At 37.2% G+C, this 26,906-nt stretch overlaps 1 long non-coding RNA gene across 3 annotated transcripts in view; it reads right to left on the bottom strand.

The window, feature by feature from the left end:
* The window catches only part of LOC140519945 (uncharacterized), a 29,809-nt gene extending 5,415 nt beyond the window's left edge, over positions 1-24,394 (bottom strand). The window contains exons 1-3 of one of the 3 annotated variants that reach the window (XR_011972331.1): positions 24,005-24,394; positions 15,926-19,465; positions 12,710-12,855 (exon numbers count right to left, since the gene is read on the bottom strand). This is a non-coding gene — a long non-coding RNA (uncharacterized lncRNA). Of the gene's footprint in view, positions 1-12,709; positions 12,856-15,925; positions 23,980-24,004 lie in introns of those variants that run through there. The other 2 variants (XR_011972330.1, XR_011972329.1) reach the window with 2 other exon arrangements.
* Positions 24,395-26,906: the final 2,512 nt, after the last annotated feature.

Raw genomic sequence — 26,906 nt, 5'->3', positions numbered from 1 at the left:
ACAGGATACAATGAAGCTGAAGTTATACTGGCATTAAATTGGTCTTCAGCAAAAAACAATTTTTGAAGTGAGTCGACCATTGTTGAGGGGATTGGAGAGAGGAATTGAAGTGGGTCCCTTTTTGGGAGAAGAGTACAGTCCAGCATAGGACATGTAGACACAGACTGGGCCCCAGCAAACCCAGAGCAGGTCTCAGGGAACTGAGTCCCTGGCAGCTGAAGTGATTTCTAGACTTTTCAATCCACAAATACCAAAGATTAGCAATCACTACACAAGTCTAAAAAAGAAATATTGAAAGATAAATACCAAGAGAATATTGTATCCTGTAACAGCAACATTGCTTGAAGAATAACTGTGAATAGCTAAGTTATTCTGAGTATTATAAATGCTCAAATCAACTTCAAAGGAACTATGAAGGAAGATGCTATCCACCTTAAAAACTGATAAATAGAAGTAGGCACAGTAGGTTTTATATATGTGTGTAATATATATGTACCTATACATATTTATACATCCATAAAATTGTGTGTGAGTGTGTGTGTCAAATGGTGGTCTTCTCTAGCGTGGGACTGGAAGGCAAGAAGGGAGAGAGTTTAGAATTTAACAAAAAAAATTAAATTTAATTGTTAAAAAAAGGAAGTTGAAGTAGAAATAGAGAAAGCTAAAAATAAAAAGACTCTAAAGACTGATAAAAAAAACAAGAGATGATATTTTGAAAAGACATACAAAATCAATAGACTAGCTAAGGTGATCAGACAAAGGAAAACGAAATTAACCAAAATAAAAAGAGCAAGGTGAATTCACAACAAACTGCTACAAACAATTATATGCCATACTTCTCAGCTGTACATGACACCTTTACAAGAATTCATCAGTTATTGAACCTTGAAGATTTCATCAAAAATGTAGGCAAGCAGAAGTACTAAACACACCATTTACTGGTCACAATGTAATAAAAATTACATTTAAAAAAGAGCCCTTGACAAAAGAATAAAAAAGTAATTGGAAACTAAATAACATAATTCTAAAGAACTTGTCAAAGAAGAAATTGTAATAACGATAGAAAATTGCCTCTAGTAAAATGATAATAATAAAATAACATACCAAAATTTATGAGATGCAGCTAGAATAATTCTTTGGGAAGAAATGTATCTCTAAATGCTTTCATTCAATAAAAAAAGAAAAAGAACAAATTAATGAATTGATCATACAATTTACAAAAGCCTAAACAACTATTTTTAAAAACCCAACTAAACAACAAAGTAAAAGCTGAAAATTAAAGAAGAGATTAATCAAATCAAAAGCAAAAAAAAACCAAACTAATGAATAGATCTAGGGATTTGGGATTTTTTTAATGATAATAAACTAAAGACTTAATCTTTTAAAAAAAGAAAGGTAAGTCAAATTATTCATATCAAAAATGAAAAAAGGACAATTCACAAGTAAAAATAAAAGGAATTTATCAAAAATGATTATATACTAACAAAAATAGCAATGTAGAGGAAATAGATTAATTCCTTAAAATATACAAAATATGAATTCATAAATAGAAGTATAGTTTTATATATGTGTGTATATATGCATATATGTGTGAGTGTATGTATATATGCTTATAAGTGTCTATTTGTGTTTAACTGTAGCTTTCTGTAGGGTACGTTAGGGAAGAGAGAGAAAAAAATAAAAAGTAAACAGCAGAGAACAAAGAAAACTTAAAAGGAAGCACAGAAAAGCTAAGTAGCTTTGAAAACAATATGCAGTATTTTTTACATAGCTTTTCAAAAGCGAATCCTCTATGTCCTGCTGTGTACATGGAAACGTTCCTTTTTTTCTCATTTTGCATTTAAGTTTAAAACAAACACCTTAAAAAGCATACAAAAGATTCAGATCAACAAAAAAAAAAAATAGACTACTTAAATAACCTAACAGAAAAAAGAAGTCAAGTAAACCATAAGGAACTCCTGAAGAAGCAGAAGAAAACCTCCAGGACTACATGAATTTATAAGTGAATTCTCTCAAACATTCAAAGAACAATTAATTCCAGTATTACATTTGTGATAATAAGAAAAGGAGGCACTCTTCCAATCTTTCTATGACACAAATATGGTCTTGAAATCTAAAGCAGAGAAAAATAATTATAGACCAAAAAACAAATAGACTGCAATAATATCTTAGAAAGGTTATACCCAATAATGACATATTGTGTTTCTCTCAAGAATTCAGGTTTAGTCCAACATGAAAAAAACTATGAATATAATAGATCATGTTGATATTATAAATTTTAAAATCACACAATTATATCAATAGATGTTGAAAAGGTTTTTGACAAAATCAAATACCTATTGCTGTTTTTAAAAGAAAAACTAGAAAACATATGAATAAATGGGCATTTCCTTAGTATTGTAAATAATGTCCATTTAAAACCAAGAGCAAAATTCATATGTAATGGCATATTGTTGGAGACCTTTCTAGAGGGATCATAGGTAAAGCAGGGGTTCACCTTATCACCACTACTATCTAGCCTAGAAAGGCTAAGTATAGCAATAAAATAAGAAAGAAATCAAGTAAAGAAATATTGGCTTTTTGAAGATAATATATTTTACATAAGAAAACCTACAGAATCCATCAAAAATCAATTAAAACCATAAATTCAATAAAATTGTAGGACAGAAAATAAATTCACATAAATCATGAGCATTCCCATATATTACCAACAAAACCCACTATGAAGATACTGACAAAACTTTTCCATTTTTCACTGTTGTCCTTCCAATTTCATTCATAAATGCTCTTGAAAGAATCTAACTTATTTAGTCCTCATGCCAAGCTTTCTGTGGATATGTTCCCTCTTCTACTATTCTTTGCTGCTTTGTGAGGTCATCCAACTGTAATCTTCTACCATCCTCCTCCATAAAATTAGCAGATTAGTTTATATTTCAAGTTGTTGCCCTGGGCTGCTATATTTTCCCACTTGCCCAAGAGATCAAAAGTTTACTGACTGAGGTGGTTTCTGGGATCTGTTGCCATCATTATTAGGATGATTACTTCATGTCAGTTAAGTCTCTGAAGGAAACAGTGGTAGTCTTTATCAATGACTTTTCTTTACCCATTTCCCTTTTTGGGGAGCTCAACAGTTTATTTGAATAGGTTAGATGAGACCTGGTGCAATTACATAGGTGTTTCTTTTCTTTACTCTTTATTCTAACTTGGGATTGAATTTTAATTTTGCCTATCTAGTTAATGGACATCTTTGATAACTCCAGGCACCTCCCCAGTGCAAAAATTCATTTTTTAACACCAATAGCTTTTTGGTGATGCTATAGTGCCTCAAATCATGGAACACTGAAATCTTTACAAAATTAAAATTGCAGGTGCCAAACTAACAATGGACAGACACATACTGGACATAAGTAAGCTGTGTGTTTATTAACAGTGATTCCTTGTGTATAAGAATTTGGGCCCAAAATAAAAAAATACACATGCATATGTATGTACTTGTTTCTATATGTACATGTCTATGTATGTATATTTAGTAAATGATCAGAAAAGGAAATTAAATTTGTCATATAATAAAAGTAAAGGTTAATAAATGTATAGCCTTTGTACAGCATTGATACCCACTCACTGTTGAAAGACATAGAGAAAGACCTCTAATGCATTAGATGGTCCTCTTTCAAGTATGTATTGTAGAATGTTAAGAAGTGTACTGTGATTTGTACCAAAGAAGGAAGTACCCATGTCAATGAAATGATGAGGCATTTAAGTATTAAAACATTGCCACTGTAGTTTCCATCACCACTCCTTCATTAAGGGATCTATAATGTCATTAGTGTGGATATACTCTTCACCAATGTAGACTGTGACTTCTCTGGGCTTTAGCATATAGTCACCATGAGTGACTATGGTCAAAAATATTAATTTCTTGGTTGCCAAACTTCGAGATTAGATTAAAGACGCAGTTTGTTGCTAGGCATTTTCTAACAAGACAGGACTTGCCAGAACTTTTGTTCACTGGCATTTCCATCAGGAACTCAAGGACACAGCCACATCACAATGAAGGAACTGAGGACAATCTTAATGCATTATATCTAAGACTTGGAATAAGAAAGAGATGGCTTTAAATTCTAGTGCTGACATATTAACTGTGTGGTCTTGGGCAAGTCACTTAACTTCTATGTGATCCAAGTTGTTTCAGTCATATCCAGCTCTTTGTGATCCCGTTTGGGATTTTCTTGGCAAAGATACTGGAGTAGTTTGCCATTTTTTTTTCCAGTTCATTTGACAAATTAGGAAACTATCGCAAATAAGGTAAGTGACTTACATAGGGTCACACATAAGTGTCTGAAATGGGATTTAAGCTCAGGTCTTCCTGACTCCAGGTCTAGTGCTTTATCCACTACACTACCTCACTGCCCCTAATTATAATGATTATAACTAGTAACATTATTTTCATTGAAAATAGTATTAAAAATAGCTTTAGACTTTGGGTAAATCACTTAATCTCTGTCCTTTCTGTTCTGCAGATTAGGAAACTGAGATTTAGAGATGTCTCTAAAGATGCTCCCTCCACCTCCCACCCGCCCCCCCTCCTACTCCCCCAGAAAATTTAATCTACTCAGTTCTGGAATTCTCAGCCTGGGGCTGAGCTGTCCAAACTGGTGAGTGAAGGAACCCAAACTCACATTGCCTGCTACATTGAGTCAGTTCCAGACCATCAAATCACACTTCATTCACATACCATCCAACTATACACCCTAGCTGTCTTCTTAACCTCTATCCTGATGGTTGCACACCACCTTCCTCCTCCCTAGCCCCACCGTCATGCTCCTGGATTGTAATCAAATCCTACTGCTTTTAGAAAGATCTTGATAATCAACTGCCCTCTGGTTCAGCTTACCATCTCTATGACTATTATTATCCTACCAAGGACCAAAAAAAGATGCTGAGGATAAGAACCTAACTATATGTTCCAAGCACAGGCATAAACAGTGAGGTTCCAGAACAGTTATCTTTCAAGAAATTAGGAAAAAAATTTGGACATTTAAGAGTAATTGAGACTTCTATAACAGCAAAATTTGCTTCCCAATAGCACTATTACATTGTCCCTGGTCTCATTTCCAATGATACATAAGGGTTCCCTGAGAACTCATGGCTTGTTTCCATCTATATCTTTCCCTAATGGATTTCACTGAAACATTTTAGTACCACATGGAAATTTTTTCCTCTTAATGTTCTGCTTTAACTAAATTCTGAGCAGAAGCAGGACCATGAGTCATTATTATAGGAACTTTGGATAAATGTCATGTAAAAATTACCCACTAGCCAATGCAAAAACCTACGCAAGCAGCAGTGAGTCACCACAAACATTGATCTGAAAAACGCAGCAGGTCATATTGTGTCTCCTTCCTCCTCTCTCCTTGTTTCCTGATGTGACCAATGAGGCCTCAACCAAATTATATAATTACCTAGTTTAAGTGACAGAAGAGACTTCACAGTCCCCTAATCTAACCTATGCCCCCAAAGCAACCACCCTCCTAACATGCCTGACAGGTCAGTGATCTAGCTTTGATGAGGGAAATTCACCATCTCCTGAGACAATCCATTCCACTTCTTGACAGCTCTGATTACTAGGAAGTATTTCCTGATATTGCCTTCTCTGTACCTTCTGTCTCTGGTTCTGCACTCATGGACTTTAACAAAAAAAAAAAGGTGTTATCTCTTTTCCTCCTGCCAGTTCTCATATACTTGAAGGCAGCTATCATGTCCCTTCCCTGGGTATCTGTTCTCTAAACACCCCTACTTCCTTCAGCCTATCCTCATATGGCATAAACTGAAGCATCTTCATCCCCACATGCCTTCCTCTGTAAATTCTCCATCTTAGTAATAATGTCCTCGAACTGTGGTACACAGAACTAAACACATACTCTGAATGTGGCCTAATATGGGCAGAGTACGAAGGGCTTAACACCTCCTTATTCCCATTAAATATGCCTTTCTCAATGTAGTCCAAGGTCATATCAGCTCTTTGGGCTGCCACATCATGTTGATGACTCATACTGAGCTTGCAGTCCACTAAAACGCCCAAGCCTTTTTCCAAGAAATTACTCTCCAAACATGTCATTCCTATCTGGTGATTGGGGATTCATTTCTGAACATAAGTAAAAGAACTTTTACACTTATTGTTTTAAAATTTAATCTAGGAGATTCAGCCTACTCCTCTAGAGTGTCAAGATCTTTTTGGATCTTGAGTCTATCATACAATAGGCTAGCTATCCCTCCTAGCTCTATGAAATCTACAAATTTGATGAGTATGCAAAGTATGTCTTTATCCAGGGATATACTGATCAGTATTTAACAATCAACCCTTCAGGGTAATTATTAACATTTTCTCCATCACTCTCCTAAGTCTAGATAATCAACAAAGCAATCAGTCAAGCCCTGATTTGTATAGATTGTCTGGTTTGGGGGCGTAAATGCAAATATTGAACATTTAACAATCAGATCTCTAGAGTAAATTCAAACTCCTGTATACCCTAATCTTTATCCAAGTGATTGATAAAAGATATCACAGGGTCAAGCACATGTAACTCTTTTAGAGACCTCATCACAAGTTGATAATGGTCCATTAACCAAATCACACTTTGGATTCAGCCATTCAACAAATTCCAAATCCATCTAATTATATTATCATCCAGCCTGCATCTCTCTAAACTATCTCCATAAAAATATAAGATACTTGATGAGATGCCCCGCAAGTAAGGTTACAACTAAGCAGACTTATAGCTACAGCATTCTATTGATCATCTAGTTTGTTAATACTGACCAAAAGGGAAATCCTGTTACACTAGTATCACCTTTTTTCCTTTTAAAAATCATATTGAGAGGTTTCGGGTTTGATAACTTTTTTTGTCTCTTACCACCTTAATTTCCAAATATATCCTTCCCTCTTCACCCAGCAAGTCATCTCTTTGGAGCAAAACCAAATCACAAAGAAGTTAAAAGAACAGTCCAGAAAAACTAAACAACATATGAATCAAATCTTAGAACCTAACAGTCTATGTCATTTTCCACATCCATAGTCACCCATTTCTACAAAGAAGAAAGGGAGGGATATTTTCTCATCTTTTATTCAAGAATAAGCTTGATGATTATAGTTATAAAGCATTCAATTTGAGGTTTTATGCTTTCCATTTACATTGTAGTCATCGTGTGACTACTACTTTCAGATATTATTCATGTGACCCTGGGCAAGTCACTTAATCTTGTTTGCCTCAGTTTTCTCATCTGAAAATGAGCTGGAGAAGGAAATGACAAACCACTCCAGTATCTTTGCCGAGATCTTAGTGTAAAGTAATACTTCCTAATTTTCTAGTACCATGACTTGTTCAACCATTCCCTAACTACTTTATTTCCAGTTCTTTGTTACTATTTAAAAAACAAAGTATTGCTATGAATATTTTTGTATACATGGTAATTTTCATATTATTAGCCAATTGGGATACCACATCATCCATTCTAGAATTTTGCTAGCAATTTAAGGCAAACTCATTGACCTGTATATTTGTGTAACTTCAGTTGCCCAGAAGTGTTTTCCCTTCTGTTATCTAGGTGTACTTCTGGACAGACAAAGAGAATGATTACTCACAAATTCTGGGGGGTGGAAGGATGGGGGGGTGGAGTTCTTGGAGAGGAGAGACATTCTTTACTCCTCCTTTGAAAGAGGACACATGTGGTTCCAGACTCTCTTCAGGGAGAGAGACATGGAGAAAGAGCACAGACTTTGGAAGGCAGATAGGTAGGGGAAAGCTCAGTATTCAATATGTTCTCTAATTTCCAGTTTGTTCCACTGGAAACTTTTTTCCTTGAATGAGATCAAGCCTTCTCACTTGGTTGAGTGATCTCCCTCCAATTTAGGAGAGTTCATACACTCTGTGTATTGTCCAGTACAGTCTAATCTGTGTAACTTCTCTCACTTCTCTTTGTTATCTGTATGGATAAATGGATTTATCTGAGAGAGTCTTTTGTATAACTGAATTTGTTGGAAAGGAGTCAAACCTGTAGATTTAAACCAACTGTGCATACAGTAACACAACTTTAAGGAACAGTGATCAGGAAAGTAGCTTAAAACTAAAAAAAAAAAAAAGAGTCCCCTAGACTATCAATTTTTAGGGGTCAGAAAGATATAATTATAATCCAGTACTTCTCTATCAGAAAAGAATAATTCATCCAGTCTCATGGTCCTTTCTCCTACTTTCCTCCTAGAAGAAAACAAAATCTCTCTTGGAGAGAGATGTGGATAATATTCCAGAGGCTCCCCAAAAGTCACATTTAGCAAACTCATCTAGATTACACATATAGCACATGGACAATACATACATCCTACATTCATAGACTATTCTCTTCTATTGCTTTTTATTTGTTTTTTTTTTTAATCAGGACATTTGCCCATTTCCAGTTCTATAGTATCTTTCCTGTGCTCCATGATCTTTCATCCATCGCTGACAGTAGATCAGCAATCATTTTTTTCAGTAACTAAGTTCATGTGAGCCAGGTGATTTGAAATCATGAAGAACAAGTAGGTGCTGTCTTGTTACCTTGGGTTTCAACTACCTGCTAGACATTTTTGTTTTGCAATTTCAGAGCAAAGGTCATTGTAACTTTGCAGAGAAAGAGAAGAAAAGTGAGAATTGGTCAGTTCTGCTTTTTTTTATTGTGAGTTTTTATGCTCCCATTCACCCCAACTGTGACCTTTCTCTTAGAGTCTTCTGTTTTTCTCAACTTAGTTGACAAAATCCTTTTTTCATTAATCTTAGCCTTCTTTGCCATCCTCAACTCATTCTAAGCTTTAGTTTTAGCTTTGGCTTGGAATGACGCTACTTTTGTAGTACTATGCCACATACTATGCCACACTCAAATTCATCTTCTGGTCTGCCCTCACTTCATCTTCCATATGCATAGTTTTAAAATGTAAAGTAGCGATGAGTGTGTCTGCATTGATCTGTTGAGACAATTCCAGCTTTCTTCTCCATTGGAATTGTTTACTTTTGAATCTTCAGAATTTTATTTTTAAGAGTTTCTCACCCTTCTTGGGTTAACTTCCATCATAAGGTTTTAGTCCATGAAATCCAACCTTTCCAACCAAAGCCATGTTTCAGTCATGGATTTCATCCCATTATGTCTCAGTGATATCTTTCAGTTGAAATTTGTATCATTACCGGTAGTTCCTCTTTCTTGTATCCTATTTGTTCATTTTCATATAGATATTTGAAACCAGGGCTTTTACTTATGTTTCTTTTATTGGATTTTGTGTCCAATGGATATAGATTGGCATCTTTCTCTCTCCTCTATCCTTTTTATTTTTAAGCCTTTTTTATTGAATTTACAAGGTACCATGAAAATACACTTATTTGCCTTTAATAGGCATAATCTATCCTTGACCAAGAATCTTTCATTCTCATGTTTTAAAAAAATCTACATCCTACTTTGAAATGTCATAATATAATATTTTAAGTGAGACATCATCCTTAAAAAGAAGAAAAGTTAGTAGATTGTTTTACTTGATTACATTCACTTATTAGAAGATTAGGCTTTTTGTGGGAGAGGGTGAGGTAGAGAATTATGAGGAATTATGAGAATGGGAATAAAAGTAACCAAAACAAAAAATACATGGAAGAAAGCAGAAAGAAGTTCAGGAGACTATAGAAAAACAGGGCAGTATGAGGACTACTGTGATAATTTAATATATAATTTTAGATGTAAACTCTGCTTAGTAGGGATACATAATAATCCTCTCTGGTTGTCATAAAAGAAAATGTTCATATTTGTTTATATTTATCATATGAGAGTTTATTTTAAATATTTAAGAAATTAGAGGAAAATAGATCAAAGATGAAGGAAGTTAAGTAGGAAGTTCAGGTAAGAAGGCCCTTTCTTTTTCCCAACAGTCTACAAGTATACTCAATTCTCCACTATTCAAAAAAAAAATTCATTTGACCATGCCATTTTCTCAAGCTATCATCCTATATTTCTTCTCCCTTTTGGCAACAATCCTAGAAAGAATTAGGCTGCTGTCACTCCCTCCTGCCTTTCTAACTACTTTATATTACCTGCCTCCATTCATGCTACACTAGTGACAAAGTGGCCTGCTAACAGTCCCCTGTATTTGACTTTCTATCTACTTCTGTGTTCTTATACAAATAGTTCCCTCATGTCTGGAACAAATGCCTTCCTCCTTTCTACTCTATAAAACAGTAAACATTAAACAAATGTTTTTTAAGTGAATTAAAATCTAGATCCTCAGGTACCAGATTGAACCCACACATGGCATCAGCTCAGGAGTTCTACCCTAAGATTTCAAGGTCCCAAAAGATATCTCATGCATGGACCATTCATTCAGATCTGGAGAAGGACCAGGTGTCCCAGAGCCTGGTCCTTTGGGAATTCATCATGGTGTCTAATGCCCCATTCACGGCAGCTCTAAGACTCTGTCCAAATCCCCAGCCTTTCCAGCTTCAGGTGTGGTGCCTGAGGCCCAACCCTAGAACATGACTAAACCTTTGCCTAAATTCTCAGTCTTCTAGGCCCTAGGTCAGGGATGGGGAATGTGTGACCTCAAGACCACATGTGGCCCTCTCAGTCCTCAGGTACAACCTTTTGACTGAATCCAAACTTCACAAAACATATCCCCTTAATAAAAAGATTTGTTCTGTAAAACTTGGACTCAGTCCAAAGGGTTCACTCATGTGAGTCTCAAGGCCACAGTTTCCCCACTCCTGCCATAGAGCATAAATAGCTACCTTTCAAAGGGCCAACACTGGCATTGGAAAGGTGAACAGCTCAGCTGTGGCCATTAGCAATTTGCAATATACAGGAGAGAGAGAGAGACTAACTGAAGAGATAAAACAACCTGCCTGAATCATCTCAAGGTCTGGTGAGAGCAAGGAATAGAAAAAGAAAATAAGAAGGCATAATAATCAGGTTATAGCTGTATAAACCAAAAGGTCAGATGTAGCCTGGTGGGTAATATATAGCAAAGGAGATGTATAGTCACAATCAGGTGTGAAGATGTAACAATAATTAGCAATATCTAATTTTTTATAAAGTCTTTCACCATCAACAAATAGTTCTCTATGGACCATCACAGGATGATCACAGTGGATAATTACTAAAGTTCATTCAATTCTATAAACATTAAGTGCCTACTCAGTCAATCAGTCAACTAATTTTATTAGGGGCTTACTACATACCAAGCAGTGTGCTAAATGATGGGAATATGAGTAGAAAGAAAGACAGATTCTGATCTCAAGGAACTTATTTTCTAATGCGAGAAAACAAGACATCAAAGGAAGCTGGAAAAGAGTGGGAATAGGAGAGGGAACAAGAAAGTCCAGAATGTAGCTTGGAGAAGAATGAGACATGACTGGAAATGAGAGAGACAAGCTGCAGGGGTGGGCAGTCCTTTCAATGTGGGATTCCAGAACTAGAGTGGGAGAAAGAGCTAGGTGGTGAAGTGGTTAGAGCACTGGGGCCAGAATCGGGAAGACCTGACTTTAAATGCAGCCTCAGGACACTTACTAGCTGTGTGACTATAGGCAAGTCATTTCACCTCTGTTTGCCTCCAACTCCTCCATTGTGAAATGGGGATAACAGCAGTCCCTACCTCTCAAATGAAATAATAATTATAAAGTTCTTAGCTTAGTACCCAGTGACTGGCACATAATAGCTGCCATATAAATGTTTATTCCTCCCCCTCTCATCAGTTCCCATAGGCTTTAACTACAAGCTCAATGCAAATGACTCCTATCTATGTATTGGCTGCCACTGTTTCTCCTCAACTCTAGTCATATCACATTTAGAACTTAATGTGTCATAGGCACCTCAGATTCAACAAGTAACAAAAAACCTCATCCTCTTTATAACTTTATAACTTCCCTATTCCCCAGGGACATCACCAACTTCTGTCATCCAAATTCATTATCTCAGAGTCATCCCTTATATCTAACCTCTTGCCAAGTCTTGTCAACTCTACTTCCAAAGTACTACATACATTATCTTCCTTCAGTTGCCCTGATTCTGTTTCTCATCATCCCTTGCCTGGATTCTTTTTAAGAATCCAAATTGCTTTACTTATAATAGGCATTGAATGTTTTCTGAAATACTTTCTTCCAACAGAAAAGGCACCTTGGTGGCTCAGTGTATAGGGTGCTGGACATGGAGTTAGGAAGACTTTGGTTCAAATTTGACCACAAACATTTACTATGTGACTCTAGGCAAGTCACTTAACCTTTGACTGCCTCAGTTTCCTCAAGGAAATGGGGATAAAAATAGCACTGACCTCCCAGGGTTGTTGAGAGGATAAGGGCTCATTATAAATCTTAAAGTACTATATGAAGGAGATGATGGCGATAATGATTATGATGATTATCCCCAACAAGAAAACTAAAATGTCAATATCTCCCAACAGTTTCAGTGGTCTGTGTTCATTATTTTATCAGTAAGGCAAGGGTTAATGCCTTTTCTTATAAAACAGTGCAAAATAGTTACACCCCTTTTAGCTCCCAGGCATTTTCTGTATTGTCATATTTCCTGGATTTCTATGGACTCTTAATAAAACAGGAATTTTCTGGGGCAACTGTCTGACTAAGAGATCTACTGTAATTCTATTTTGTTTTAAGGGAACAGAGGAAGGAACATTTAAACCCATGAGACTCACCACTTAGGCTATTTTCCTTCAAGCACTGAGACACTAAGTGACTTGGCAGTTTCCAGGTAGTAGTAGAAAGCATCATTCTAGGAAAACCTTAGTTTGGAAGGTACCTGTTTTTCTTTTCCCTTTCAGTCTCTGGTCATTAGAAGATTCTTTAAAAATAAAATAAACAATAATTCAAGTAACTTTTACTTCAAGCAAAATAATCGCAATTAAGCCAATAGGTTAAGGGTTAACTTCTTTCTACAACATCAGTGTGATCTGTCAAAAAGTCATTGCCCAACAAAAACTCCAGAACTTAAGAGAAAATTGGACATATAACATTCAGATGAAATATAAGGTAATCATTAAAGACCAATTATAAGGGACTCAATAAGGTCAAATTGTTTACTTCATATGTATGAAAATATTAGCAGGATCCTAATGATTATGATCATTATTTAGGTAGTTTGAGAGAAAAGCATGGGCTGAGTTGAGTATGATGGGGTGATTCTTAAAAAAATAAAACTGTGTAGGGAGAGATTAAAAAGGAGTAATTATCTCATACAAATAATGCATAAAAGGAAAAATTGATATAGAAGAAGCTAGTAGGGGGAGGACAAGTAATGCTGGAACTTTACTCTCATCAGGAATGGGTTAAAGAGGGAACAACACATACACATATCTGTGTATATGAATAGTCTAGATTCAGAAAGAAATAAGAGGGCAAGGGAATAGGGTTAGGGGAGAGGATGAGGGAGAGACTCTTAGAGAGGTGGGTAGATTAAGGAATAGGAGAACAAGGTAGAGGGAAGAAGTAAAGCACAGGAGTGAGGAGGGACAGAGTAAATGGGATGAGAAGGATAGTGAGGAAAAATAGGAAGAAAATACACAACAAGTAATTGTAGCTTAAAATGTAAATGGGACAAATTTACCCATAAAATGGAATCAGAGAACAGATTCAAAAATTGAATTCAACAATATGTTGCTTTCAGGAAACATTATAAAAATGAAAGATATACACAAAGATAAAATAAAGTGCAGGAGTAGAATCTCATATATAAAAAAGCAGGGATAGTAATCAAGATTTCAGACAAAATTAAAGTTAAAATAGATTCAATCAAAAGTGAAAACTAGAGAAACTACATTATGCATCAGCAATATTATTCAATACTGTTTTAGAGTATTTAAACTACCTAGAAAGTGTAAAATACCTGAGTGGATACCTGCTAAAACAAACACAGGAACCATATGAACATAAACATAAAATGTTTTTTATACCAATAAACTCAGATCCAAATAATTGAAGTAATGTTTATTGTTCATAGGTAGGTAAAGCCAATTTTTTTAAATGACAATTTTACCTAACTAATCTATCTATTCAATGTCATCCCAATTAAATTACTAAAACAAATTATTTTACTGAGTTAGAAAACATAATAACAAAGTTCATTTGGAGGAACAAAAAGGTCAGGAACTTCAGAGAAACCAGGATAAAAAAAAGATGTATAGCAAATAGATTCAGTACTATCAGACCTTAAACTACATTATAAAGTGAGAACATTATTCAACTAAAAAGGATAATTTTAATTATTTTAAATTAAAATTTTCTTGTATAAATAAAACCTATATAACCAAGAACAGAAGGAATGCAGAAACTTGGGGGGGGAGGAATTTCATAGATAATCTCTCTTTGATTGGGTTGGCATATTGCTGTGGCATAGGAAATGATGAGCTATTTGATTTAGAAAAACATGAAAAAAACTTGGACTTAGAGAGGAAGATGCTATCAAACTTCAAACAAACATGATAGGAGGAAATAAGCATAGTACAGTCATGTATATGTGTGTATGAGTATATGTGTGTATATATGTATATGTTTATAGATAGCTGTGTATATGTACATATATATATTATACATATACTTTATTTCTTCCCCTCCTCCTTTCCCCCTAAAGAAGGCTTGGATATCCAAGCTTAATTGTAGCCTTCTTTAGGGGGAAAGGAGGAGGGGAAGAAATAAAGTAAAAAGTACACAGCAAAGAACAATAGGAAACCAAGGAAGCAAAGAAAAGCTGGGCAGCTTTGAAAATCAAGTGTAGTCTTTATTATAAAGGCAGTATTTATAGGTAGTATTATATAGGCTTATATAGGTAGTATTTATGATATAGGTTTCTTGACATGAAAATTTATTATTTTATATTGAATCCTCTCTTATGGTCTGCTGTATACATGGCAGTTTTTTTTTCTTTTCTCATTTTGTATATAAGTTTAACATTTTTAAAAATTCCCCCAAAAAAGCAATGGTTTTTGCAGGACTTCCATCTCGTTCCTGCTTTTCCAACTAACCAGATTTCAGTTGACAGATTGCTTGAGATGTTACTTTATTAAATCCTGTCATTGGCTTGCTCTCTGAGATATAAATGTCCCAGTCACTGTATCAAAAGCTGCTAAAATTGAGTCAAAAGGTTATCTGCATAACCCTCAAGCTTAGCAGATTTCCTGCAATCAATCAAAAGATGCCCTTTAAAACTTGTTCATTATCCAAAAGACCCTAGACAAATTTTCCCTTTCTGTAAGATAATCTCAGTCACAAGTTAGTATTTAGTTATGTCTTTCTTAACTAGATGGTAAAAACTAGAGGGAAGACTTGTAAGTTTAGACTGTGGAGAAATCAAGTTGTCCGTGTAATGGGGATTCAATGCGTTTTCAGGTCACCCAAGATGCAGACACCATTATAGAAGATACTGGGGACACACTCCTGGGAGATAGGTGAACTGACCCAGTGGTGGAAAAAATCTGCTCCCAAGCATGTACCAGGCCATTGCAGGATGTCCACGCATGCACTATTTCTCCTGTTTTCCAAATACTGGTCCCAAGCATCTTCTACATAGGTGACTCTATCATAGCAGATCTGAGAAACATTCATTATATCTGCAACCTCAGCTCCTTTATACAATCAACAAATTAGCTCTTCCAGGTGATGGCAAAATATCTTCACAGATCATACAAGGAATTCTCTTTTTTTAGTCTTCCTCTTTTCTTAGATGTTGCTCTATCAGTTTCACATCAAAACAAGCCAGTCCAACAAGCATGTCACCAAAGAGGAGATTGTTCCCAGTTGGCTTGCTGGACCTCCCATGCACTGACTGCTTCTGGGGCATCAACTTTACTCTAAAGTTCTTGAGACTGAAAATGGAGGGTTCTGGGGAAAGCATTCTCTATATGTAGTATTCTACTTACCTCTGAATTCTTCCCAAGTGATAAGTTGGCCTGTGCTAAAATATAAAAGGATGGGAGTGTTTCACCACCAGGGGCAGCTGGAAAGACTTGTCCTCCAGTAGCCAAGGAAGGCTGAGAATCAGTCATCTGAATAGTAGACATAATAAAATCTGGGTCAGCCAAGAGGACAAGGAAGATATTCTTCTCCATTTTCAATCTGTTCTTGTGATTTCCATCCTGATTACACTGGTGCCTCATGGAAAGGACACTGGAGATAGCCAGTACCACATTCTTCTCCTACAAATACTGAATAAGACTCCCCTGGGACACCTTCCCCTTGCACAAGAAAGAGAACCTTAAGGCATCTACCATTAGGCAGAGAGCTTCTTAAATTCCTATGGGGTTTCTCAGGCCATCTTGAAGAACATGCCTACAGGGAAAGAGGAGGCACTGGAGGTAGATGTAAGTTGGCCACAAACTGCCAATCCCAAACCTCTCTGGGTCTAGAATACCACAGTGGGAAATCTGCCATCATGGCTTCTGGGCTCTGGAGGCAGTTGGACTTTGACAGGCAGTCATGGAACAGTGCAGTGGGGGACTTTAGGCTGTTTTTAGGTGATAGGGTAAAGTTATCCAGGTCAGCACTGTGTCATACATAATGGGATCTGCCCACATGTGACAATCAGGTGTTTTGGAAGCTATGCCTTCAGCTTTAAAGGATAAGTATAATCAAGAAAGTCTTCATACTCTTTATTTGGATTCCAGAGAGGAGAATGACTAGCAGGAGTTAAGGCAGGGAATCAGGTAGTACATATGACCAATAATCAGTCTGGAAGGAGGACTGCTTCCTGCTTGCCTCAGCTACAGTTCCAATACTGCAAGGATGCTAGACATTGTACCCTGTCAGCTGAGGTATGGACTAGATGTCAAACATGAAGTTATGGGTTCAAGTGAAGAAGAGTCATTATCAAGCAACAGGGTTCAGTATTCTGTCTTCTCCCTTGGTCTTAGGAAATTAATGGAGCAGGTAAGGTGGGGAAGCTTGTCTGGAAAGCTGAAGGATGCATAGATTTGGAAACTAGTTCAGGCATCCCATGCACCAGAGGAAAGAAAAGGGAAGGTGTTGATTGTAGCCACAGCTTACCCACAGCCACCAAAGGAGGACAATCCTGATAGCAGTGAGGCTACCCAACTACTTCTCTAAGGCTCCTTCCTCCCTACCACCTCATGCTTTTCCCTCTCGATACAAACCAATACTCCTCCTCCCATTTGGAAGCTCCATCAGGCTCTCCCCTGGGTTATTGCAAGAGCTTCCTAATTGACCTTTCTTTGCCCCACTCTCGTACAAACTCTACACAGGAGCCAAATTGAAATTCCTAAAGCATCCATCTCACTATGTCACCTCCTTGTTCAAGAAACCCCATTGCCTCCCTATCCTCTAAAATACAACATAAATTCCTCTGGCTTTTAAAATCCTTCAAAACCTGGCTCTCATCTAGCTTTCCAGATTTGCTGAATATTATTCTCTTTCAAGAAATCTACATTCCAGCTAAGCCAGCCTATTTGCGATTCTCTATGCAAGACAGAGATTTCTGTGCTTTTCAACAGGCTGTGTCTATCCCTAATATACCTCCCTCACCATCACTGCCTTACTACTTCAGGGAATCTCTAGCTTTCTTCAAAGATCAACTCAAGAGGTAGCTCCTACATAAAGTCTATCTTGATCTTTCTAATTGCAAGTGCCCCCTCCCCCAGAAATTACTTTGTATAGAATTTTTATTTCATTTTCTATCCAGTGTTGCCCCCACCACCAAAAAAACACAAGTTTACTGTTGTGTGGGATGATCCCCTTAATAAAATTAGAGTCTTAACCAAAGGAGTGAAAAGGAAAGATATTTATTCAGCTTTCTCAAGAAAGGGCAATCCTGCCTGCGCTCAAGATGGCGATGTCTGAGGAGGGCAAAGGTGTGCCCTGCACAGCAGTTTTTATAGACCATAACCACAATACCCCCACCCTAACCCCCTTCCTCTTAGCCCATTGGCTGAGCCTTGAAGCTACAATCTATCCACGGAAAATCAACCCCAGAAACAAAGAATAAGTCTACAAGAACAATTTTTGGAAAAAGGGGATGGGGGGGTAAGGAAGTGAGCCACTTCTGTTCAAGGACTGTCATGTAGTATGGAGTAATATCTAGGAAAGGAGATAAGGGAGTGAGTAAAGGCAGTCTCTGTCAAGGACTATCTCATAACACAAAAAGAATTTTAAGAAAAAAAAAACAGAATCTATTGTTTGGTTTCTCAGGGCCAGGTGAGACAAACAGGGCTGACACAAGGGACCCCTGAGAGGTTTTCACTAAATATACCTATTCTACTCCCTGAGGGGTCTTTACTAAATACACCTGTTCCACTCAATCCCTCTTCTTTAAAAAAAAAAAAAAAAAAAAAAGGAAAGATTTTTATTTCTCAATTGAAGACCTCTCACACCATTCCCAGTATATTTCAAAATATCTCCAGCAAAGGAAAGAAAAGGTATAACAACTAACAAGAACAATAAACCCACAACAGTCTTTTCTGTCATGAATGAATTGGTCCCTTCTTCAAATTTTAAGGTTCCAGGATTTTGTGATTTCACCATCCACTGGGTCAGAATTAGCACCAGTTCCTTCATTCAGGTATGAGGTTGATTGATGCACTGACAAATTATGGGGAGGGGGGGCAGTCCCCTTCATGAAATTCCACTAAGGAGTCAATAACAGGTTCCAGTACTTACATAAATATACTAAATAATCATTGTTAGCACAGTACATATCACATCATAAAATAATTCCAACTTCTGGTCATGTGATGCTTCTTCAAACCGTCTTCAGTACAGCATCTCAGCATCTTCTTTTCTTCATCTTCTTGTAGAAATCCAGATGTCCACTCTCCTACAAAACTGACCTTAATACAATACAATTTCAGATGACCATTCCTGAGCTTCATATACTTATCACTCTTACAAGATCAAAATTAGAACTTTGGCCAATCATCATGTTTAAGAAATTCACATTAACCAACTGAGACAAAATAATAACTATGTATGTTAACCTTACAAGTCCTTAACCTGATTGTCTCCAAAATATTACTAAGAATTAAAGGACTATAACTTTTCATTATTGGTCTAAAATCCTAAGCCTAATAGCTTAATTTTTGGACTTAACCTCAAATGTTCCCCTACCAACAATCTACTATTTAATAGATCTGTTATTATGCTTACAAAACTTTTGATTATAGTAAATTGCCATTAAGAGTAGGGACATTTCAGGGGAACATCTCCCTAACTTCATGTCAATCCCAGGCAGGAGTAGACCATCAACTGGCATTCAGCCAGCCTTAAAGTCTTTCAGGTGTCAGTGGGGAAATTGAGTCAGGAAAATCCTACCTCAGCCCAGGCTGAACAGTCATTTCCTCAACCTTCCCATGAGATCACCTTTGCAGCTCATACCAGCATCTCACAGGCTCACTGATATCATGGATCAATGGTTCAGATGGTCTTTCTTGCTATCCATACCTGGAGTTAGACTTAGAAGAACAGTCAGTTAATGGTCCCATAAAATCTTAACATAGCAAGCTCCAGTAATCAGTTTCAGATATGATTATCGTTTTACATTGGTTAAGGAACATCTTTCGAAGCAAGTCTCAAGTAGCTTGCATGCCTTTTTATATATGTTCTAATTCCTGATTAAATAACAACCAAAATCAAATTGACCATTAAAACCACATTATTGCTCTAAATTCACATCTGTTTCCCAAGCTTCTCTATACTTTATCATCCTGCTCAGTCTAAAAGAATGAGCTACATATATCACAAGTTGAAACACTAACTTCAACTTATATTCTTGAAATGAATTCGAAGCAAAACAGAAACATTTAATTTTCCATTAAGGACAAATATTGCCAGAGGTTACCTGCCTCTAAGAAACCACACAAACTATTTTCCTCTAATTAAAGATGTCTCTGTTCTAGTCTCAGTAATTGATTCAGTCAATTGTTTTAATACCAATCGCTTTTACATCATTTTGTAATAGGTAAAGATCTTATTCCAAGTTGGAACCTTTGTCCCTTACTCCAAAGGAGTTTTAATCCCATTTGTCCAAAAGGGCCCTGGAAAAACCTCCCCTTGAAAGCTCCTTAGATTTCTCTACTTGATCTGGCTCTTTAGAGGTCCATAAACTCTTCCTTATCATTATGCCCAAATCTCTGTTCTATTTCCCATCTTTGATCCTACCAATCCAAATCTCCAGGTTACTGTCCACTCCCATCAAGATCAGCCCTGGAACCCCCAGACCTCCTGGGGCCACCCCTGGACTCCTTCCTCAGTCCCTCTGTAGATAAGGTAACAAACTTTGACCTTCTTTAGTTAAAAGAAGGTTTGGGTTGAATTCATTTGAGCAGGACCCAATGTGGCACTATTTTTGGGTCACAAGCCCCTCTAATCTCAACAATTTGATACAATTACAATTAACTTTAAATACTAATCTTGCTCTATGGAACAACGATACACCATTACATTTATATTCTGGTTTCCTTTCTTTTATCTAATTATTCCTATAACATTCAGAAAAAATGTCCCATTCACACCAGAGTACCTATCTACCCAATTAATTGAAAACAGCAAGATCCCACTACTTGCTTTGTGCCTACATCTTAAACTAGCCTGAGGACTGCTCCTTTCCACACATACACAGTACACCAGCTTTAGGTTTTAGCATTAGAACTATAAACAGCAAACTTACAATTTTCATAAGTGATAACCAAATTGTTTTTGGTGTGAACATGAACAATAAACTTCAGATGACATCAATTGCATTTTCATGTCAAGATGGGCTGTCTTACCAAGTGCAGACAGCAACTGGCTGGCTTCTCCATACTGACCCATCCCCCTTCACCCTCTATCCATGGCTGTGGCTATATGTTGAACCTAGATACTTCCAGGCTGTAATTTTTCCACTAGAAGCAAGCACTTCCCTCAGGGGAAAAAGCCTCAAGGGCCCTGTGGTGATAGGAAGTTCCACTCTTCTGAGGGAGGGGCTAGGGAATGCTGCTTGGACCAGATTAGGCTGCAAAGTCAAGGGTGGCAGGGGGAAAAAATCTGCTGAGGAAGAGTAGGGGTCAAAGGGGAGATTTCCTCAGAGAGTGCTGTGGGAGCAGGGCCTGAGGCATAAGTGGGTGTCAAAAGGTCACACCTCAGTAAGACCCATGGCTAGACCAGAGGAGGGGAAGAGGGCCAAAGCTGGTTGACCCCCATTGCTCTTTTGGGAGAAGTTCTAACTATGAGTATCTCACAATCTCTCCTGAGAACAGAGTTCTGAGAGCTCAACAAGGGCCATTATGTAGGAAACATCTCCTCATTTTCCTTCTAACTGTAAGAGAGTATTTATTTTTAAAGTCCCAAAAATGAGCCATGCTTTGTGGCCCTCTAGGCGATACTGAGATCAAACAGTATTGCAAAAGAACATGAACTTTTTCTTTTTAAGTTCTTTAGAGAAACTAAATTTTTCCCGCTTTTGTAAAACATGAACTTTTGGGAACAGAACAAATTAACTCACAAATGCAAATTGGGTAGGCCTTCCAAAAACTACAAAAGATTTTACAAAGCATTTCTTCATACAAAAAAATAAATCTTCCTCTCTTAAAAACAGTTGAGAGTTTATCACAAGACCCTCATGAACCTAATTGACAAAAATTACAAAAGATGTAAAAACTAAGGCCTTTTCACATTTTCTCATAAGCTTCCTCTACAAACATACTTGTGTAAATGTTTGAGTCATAGCAAAAACAATTTTTGTTAAAACTTGCTTTTTAACAGCAGAAATAAACAACATACTTAATACATCCTTGGATGGAACAGGCTTGAAAATCACACCTATATATAAAAATATATGTATTTTTTTAAGGATCCTCATTTTCTCAATAGGAATTTTACAACATAGAAACTCTTACACAGAATTTACAACAGCTTTCTTTAACCAATTCATCATTAATTTAACTATGCCACTCCTAATATAACAACATTTAGATTTACTTAAAACTTTAAAACTATTTAAATTTACTGAAAACTTAAAAAAATCATTAATGCATTCAGGTGAATGCATTTCCACATCACCTTGCACAGTAATTCATTTCTTTACCACCACGTGGGCACACTCTATCATCTGATCAGATACAGTCATCTCCAATTTGAGCTATTAATTATCAAATCAAGTCACATGATTTCTCTGTCTCCTTAAAATACTTCCTCACACACTCACCACTTACTGAGACCATCTGAAACTGACACAAAGGTCTAGAACAAGAGACAAGTGGGGTTTGAATAACCCTTATTTGTTCCCAAATTTTATCTGCCTCCCATATTTTCAATCAAATCTTTATTCATCTTTCCAAATCTCTCAATCCCATTACTCAGTTTATCCAACTTTTCTTTACATTTTAACCATAAGACAAGCTAACTCATAAGTTATTACTTTTTTAACTTAAATTCAGTCTAAATAACCTTTTACCTTCTTTTCTGAAAAAGTTTAAAATTATGTAAGCTTAAAATGTGCTTAAGTTGACTGTCTTTAGCCTTGGTAAAAGAGGATCTTATTAATTCTGAACCAATGTTAACCAGGTGGGTTTGATTTACTCTCCAAGCAGGGAACTTGGAAGCTCAATATTTCATTGAATTGTAATAATTAACAATCACAATAATTGTCTGTTAGTTTTCCAATCAAGTTACAAATTTTCATTTTCTCAACGTACCCAAATCTTCTGAGCTAATATGAGGAAGAGAGTGGCTGAAAGCACATGAGCCTTTTGTTCCCCCATCTCTTGTTTTTCTTTACATCATTCCTTTTTTCTTTTCTGCCTTTACTCAGATTACCTTTATTTTCCTTTATATTCCGAAGAAAAATGAAATGCCTAACAATTTTGTCCTACCCCAAACTTTAAAAACTAGAAGGAATTAAATGTCTAACAATTTACATACCAAGAAAGCCACATTTCTTCCTCTCACCTCTGCAAAATAAAATGAAACCCTTTTTCCTTATCCTAAAGTGATCACTTAAAAAAAAAAAAAAAAACCTCTTCTTATTATTTATTTATTTTTGCCACTTTAAACCCATTGTCTGGTATCAGATATATTGACTTAATTTGAACATAAAGTACCAAGTTTAGCTTCAAGTCCTAATTAAACCTAAATCAAAACTCTCAGCCCTTCTTCTAAGCTGCCTGCTTGAGATTTTTTTGCCAATCTTCCACTTACTTCCACCAGACTTTAATAAATTCTAACGTATCTTAAACATTAAATTAAGAGTGACACATTTCACCTCACAATTCCAAATACGAGCAGAATGAATTCAATTACCTTTCTATTGTGTCCCATTACACAAAAATTTCTCCTTTGGGTGAGGCAGGAAATGGTTAAATGCTGGTTAGCCCGCCTTTCTTCAGTTGGAGAAAAAAAGATAAATTCCCTCTCTCCCTGTCCCTCCATCAAGGACAGTCTAGCTCAGCCTCTCTGCTCTTGGTGGCTGGCTGGCTAAATTTACAACCTTACAAAGTGTCAGATAAAACAGAGACACAGACTTTCACACAGAAACATCAACACAACATATACAGACAAAACATCTAGCAAAATAGGAGTGTACATATAGGTTTAAATTTTTGACAAACCTAGTCCTCGGAAGATCCATACTTTGGTCAGAAGACATATCCTCTGAGATGAGTGTCTGCCCAAACTAAACAACAATACTTAATCATTTTCTTCTTATCTTTTCCCTTCTATCTTGGTAGCTCATTCCAATTACTAAGTCGGGACCCAAGAGGACTATCAGCCAGCATATTAGGTAACAACACCACTTTCCTTAGAATTAGTGTTCCCCATCTTTATGGACTCTAACTGCTTAAGTGGGAGATTAAACAGCCCTTACAGACTCGAACTGCTTAGGGCTACTCCTACCCAAACCTTACAGACTCTAACCACTTAAGTGGGAGGCAAATCCAGGAACTCACTGGTCTTGGCTAGGCAAGCTTTATGGACTCTAACTGCTTAAGGTGCCAAGTCTCAGGGATCTTGCTTACCTGGGAGGGGTTTGTGCACACAAACTCATGATACCAAGTTGGTTTCACTTTGATCTGGTGGCCTTGATGACTTCTTCATTATCTCTGGAGCTCTGCTGTTTTGTTTTTACTGGGTCAAGGACTTTCTTTGGGACTTTGCCTTCTCAAGGAAGATTCCCTGGGTACCAGGCTCACAAGCCACCAGAAAAGCTGGCATGGCACCTGCCACCAAGTTGGTACTGGAGAAATTCCAAGGAAAAGGGGAGTTTCCCAGCCAATACACCTAAACTGTGTGGAATGACCCCCTTAATAAAATTAGAGTCTTGATCAAAGGAGCAAAAAGGAAAGATACTTATTCAGCTTTCTCGAGAAAGGGCAATTCTGCCTGAGCTCAACATGGCAATGTCTAAGGAGGGCAAGGGTGTGCCCTGCACAGCAGTTTTTATAGACCCTGACCACAATACCCCCACCCTAACCCCCTTCCTCTTAGCCCATTGGCTGAGCCTTGAGGCTGCAATCTATCCATGAAAAATCTACCCCAGCAACAAAGAACAAGTCTACAAGAGCGATTTTTAGAAAAAGGGGGTGGGGGGATAAGGAAGTGAGCAGCTGCTGTTCAAGGACTGTCATGTAACATGGAGTAATGTCTAGGAAAGGAGATAAGGGAGTGAGTAAAGGCAGTCTCTGTCAAGGACTATCTCATAACACAAAAAGACTTTTAAGAAAAAAAAACAGAATCTATTGTTTGGTTTCTCAGGGCCAGGTGAGACAAATGGGGCTGACACAAGGGACCCCTGAGAGATTTTCACTAAATAGACCTATTCTACTCCCTGAGGGGTCTTACTAAATACACCTGTTCCACTCACTATGGTCAAGGACAGTTGTGTTGTTGTTGTCTTTGCATTCCCAGAGTGTCTGACACATCATGGGTACTTTAAAACACTTGTTGAGTTGTTGACTTCGTAAAAGCACCTTGGTGCCTATTGGCACCCAAGTTCCTTTTGGATGATCCCCAAAACTGAGGGGGGAGTGGTAGGGGAGGAGACAGAGGCAGAGATAGGGGTTAGAATTACTGTCAGGCTAAAAGCTAAAATTTTAGCCCAGGAAGGGAAATATGCAATACGACACTTGCAGTGCCTGTTCACACCAAGAAAGGTAGTTAAGTGCCCTCTGTCAGGGGTCCATTTCCTCCATCCTCCCAAAGTAAACTCCTCAAACATTTGACTTTCCATACTTGCACAAAAACAGAAGACCAAAAAAGGACTGAAATGGGCTCCCTTGAGAGGCAATGAGTTCCCCATCCTTGGCAGTCTTCAAGCAGAGGCTGGACCACCACTCGTCTGGTATGCTATAGTAGGTATTCCTTTTTAAATGCAGGCTGAACTGGAAGGCCATGGAGGTCCTTTACAACCCAACAATTCTGTGATTCTATGACTAACATCTGACAGTGCTTCCAAAAGCATGTCTTTCCAAGTCAACCCTAACAGCACAGCAGTAGAATGGTCTTTCCTATATCCTGAGGGATTAGAAATCAGGAAGGAATCTTAGAAATCATCTAATCCAATGTGGCTCACTTTACAGAGCAGGGAACTGAATGAAGCCTAGAGAGGTAAAGTTATTTACCTGAGCAAATAAACAGCAGCACCAGAATTTGAGCACAGCTGCTCTGATACCAAATCCATCACTCTTCCACTGTACCTCCCTTTGAGGTGTTTGTCTTCCTCTGTTAGAAGGTAAGCTCCCTAGGGCAGGACTGTCTTGGCTGCTTATAACTGTATTCACAGTACTTAGCATAAGACCTGGCACATGTTCAATCTATCAATCTGCCTAAAGACAGAGATAGAAAAGATAAGAAATAGAGACCAAGAGAATGAGAAAGGGGAGAAAGACACAAAGTAGGTACATGGATGATAGAGATAGAGATAAAGATATAGATCTGGATAAAGATATCTGTATGAATATAGATATAGTGGTAAAATGCAGATATCAGTCTAAATATGGATATGTAGATCCAGATAAAGACACAAATACAGATATAGTTATATAGTAGATACACCATGCTGATCATTAGCCCTTCCAGTAAGAGGAACATGTGTTGCATCATACTGAATGTGCTACTCTGACAACAGATTGTTTCTGAGCCTACTGAGAGAAGAGAAAACAAAGGCTGAGTTAAAATGCACATAGAAGCACTAACTGTTGCATGTGAATGTTTTCTATCTGCTTAATGACATGTTGCTGGGCTTCCTAATGGAACTTTTTTTTTCATAATGACAGAACTGGTACAAATTGAACTGCTACAGATGTTTGTTTTCTCATTGATGAATGTCCTGAGCCAAATGGAGTAGCCTTGTTTACCCCTGACTGAAGAAGGTTGTTATGGGAGTGCTTTTCCTGACCTTGGGTTTAAAATAGTTTTCTTTTCATCTTCCTTAAGTCCCCATGGATCGATCCCCAATTCATGTTCTGCAAACAAATGAATAATGTAGATTGCTGTTGTTGTTGTTGTTGGTGGTGGTGGTGGTGGTGTGTGTGTGTGTGTGTTTGTGTGTGTGTGTGTTCTTGGGACAAAACATCTGAATTAAAAACAATAAACATCCTAGTTAGCTAGATTCTAATCCAGTCTCTGATACTAGCTAAGTGACCTTGGATATGTAATTTCTCCTCTCTTGACTTCCATTTTAGATGATGCCCATGACCAAAAATCCACCAAAGGCTCTGGGCAAACATGGACCAGGTTGGAACCTGCGGCTGACCCCAAAGGATCATTTTTCTCTCTTTTCTCATTGCCCTCACAGGGAGTTTGCAAGAAAATCTCCAAATGACTCACAGTATACATCTTGTCTAAGTTTTCCCAAGTTGGGTAATGAGTTCCCAATACTCATACAGACATTCGGGGGACAATATAAGTGTTTGGAATAGA

Source organism: Notamacropus eugenii, chromosome 1 (genome assembly GCF_028372415.1).
Source record: "Notamacropus eugenii isolate mMacEug1 chromosome 1, mMacEug1.pri_v2, whole genome shotgun sequence".
NCBI classification, from domain to species: Eukaryota; Metazoa; Chordata; class Mammalia; order Diprotodontia; family Macropodidae; genus Notamacropus; species Notamacropus eugenii.
Note: the sequence above shows the minus strand (reverse complement) of the source record. Positions and strands in the feature narration are given on the sequence as shown.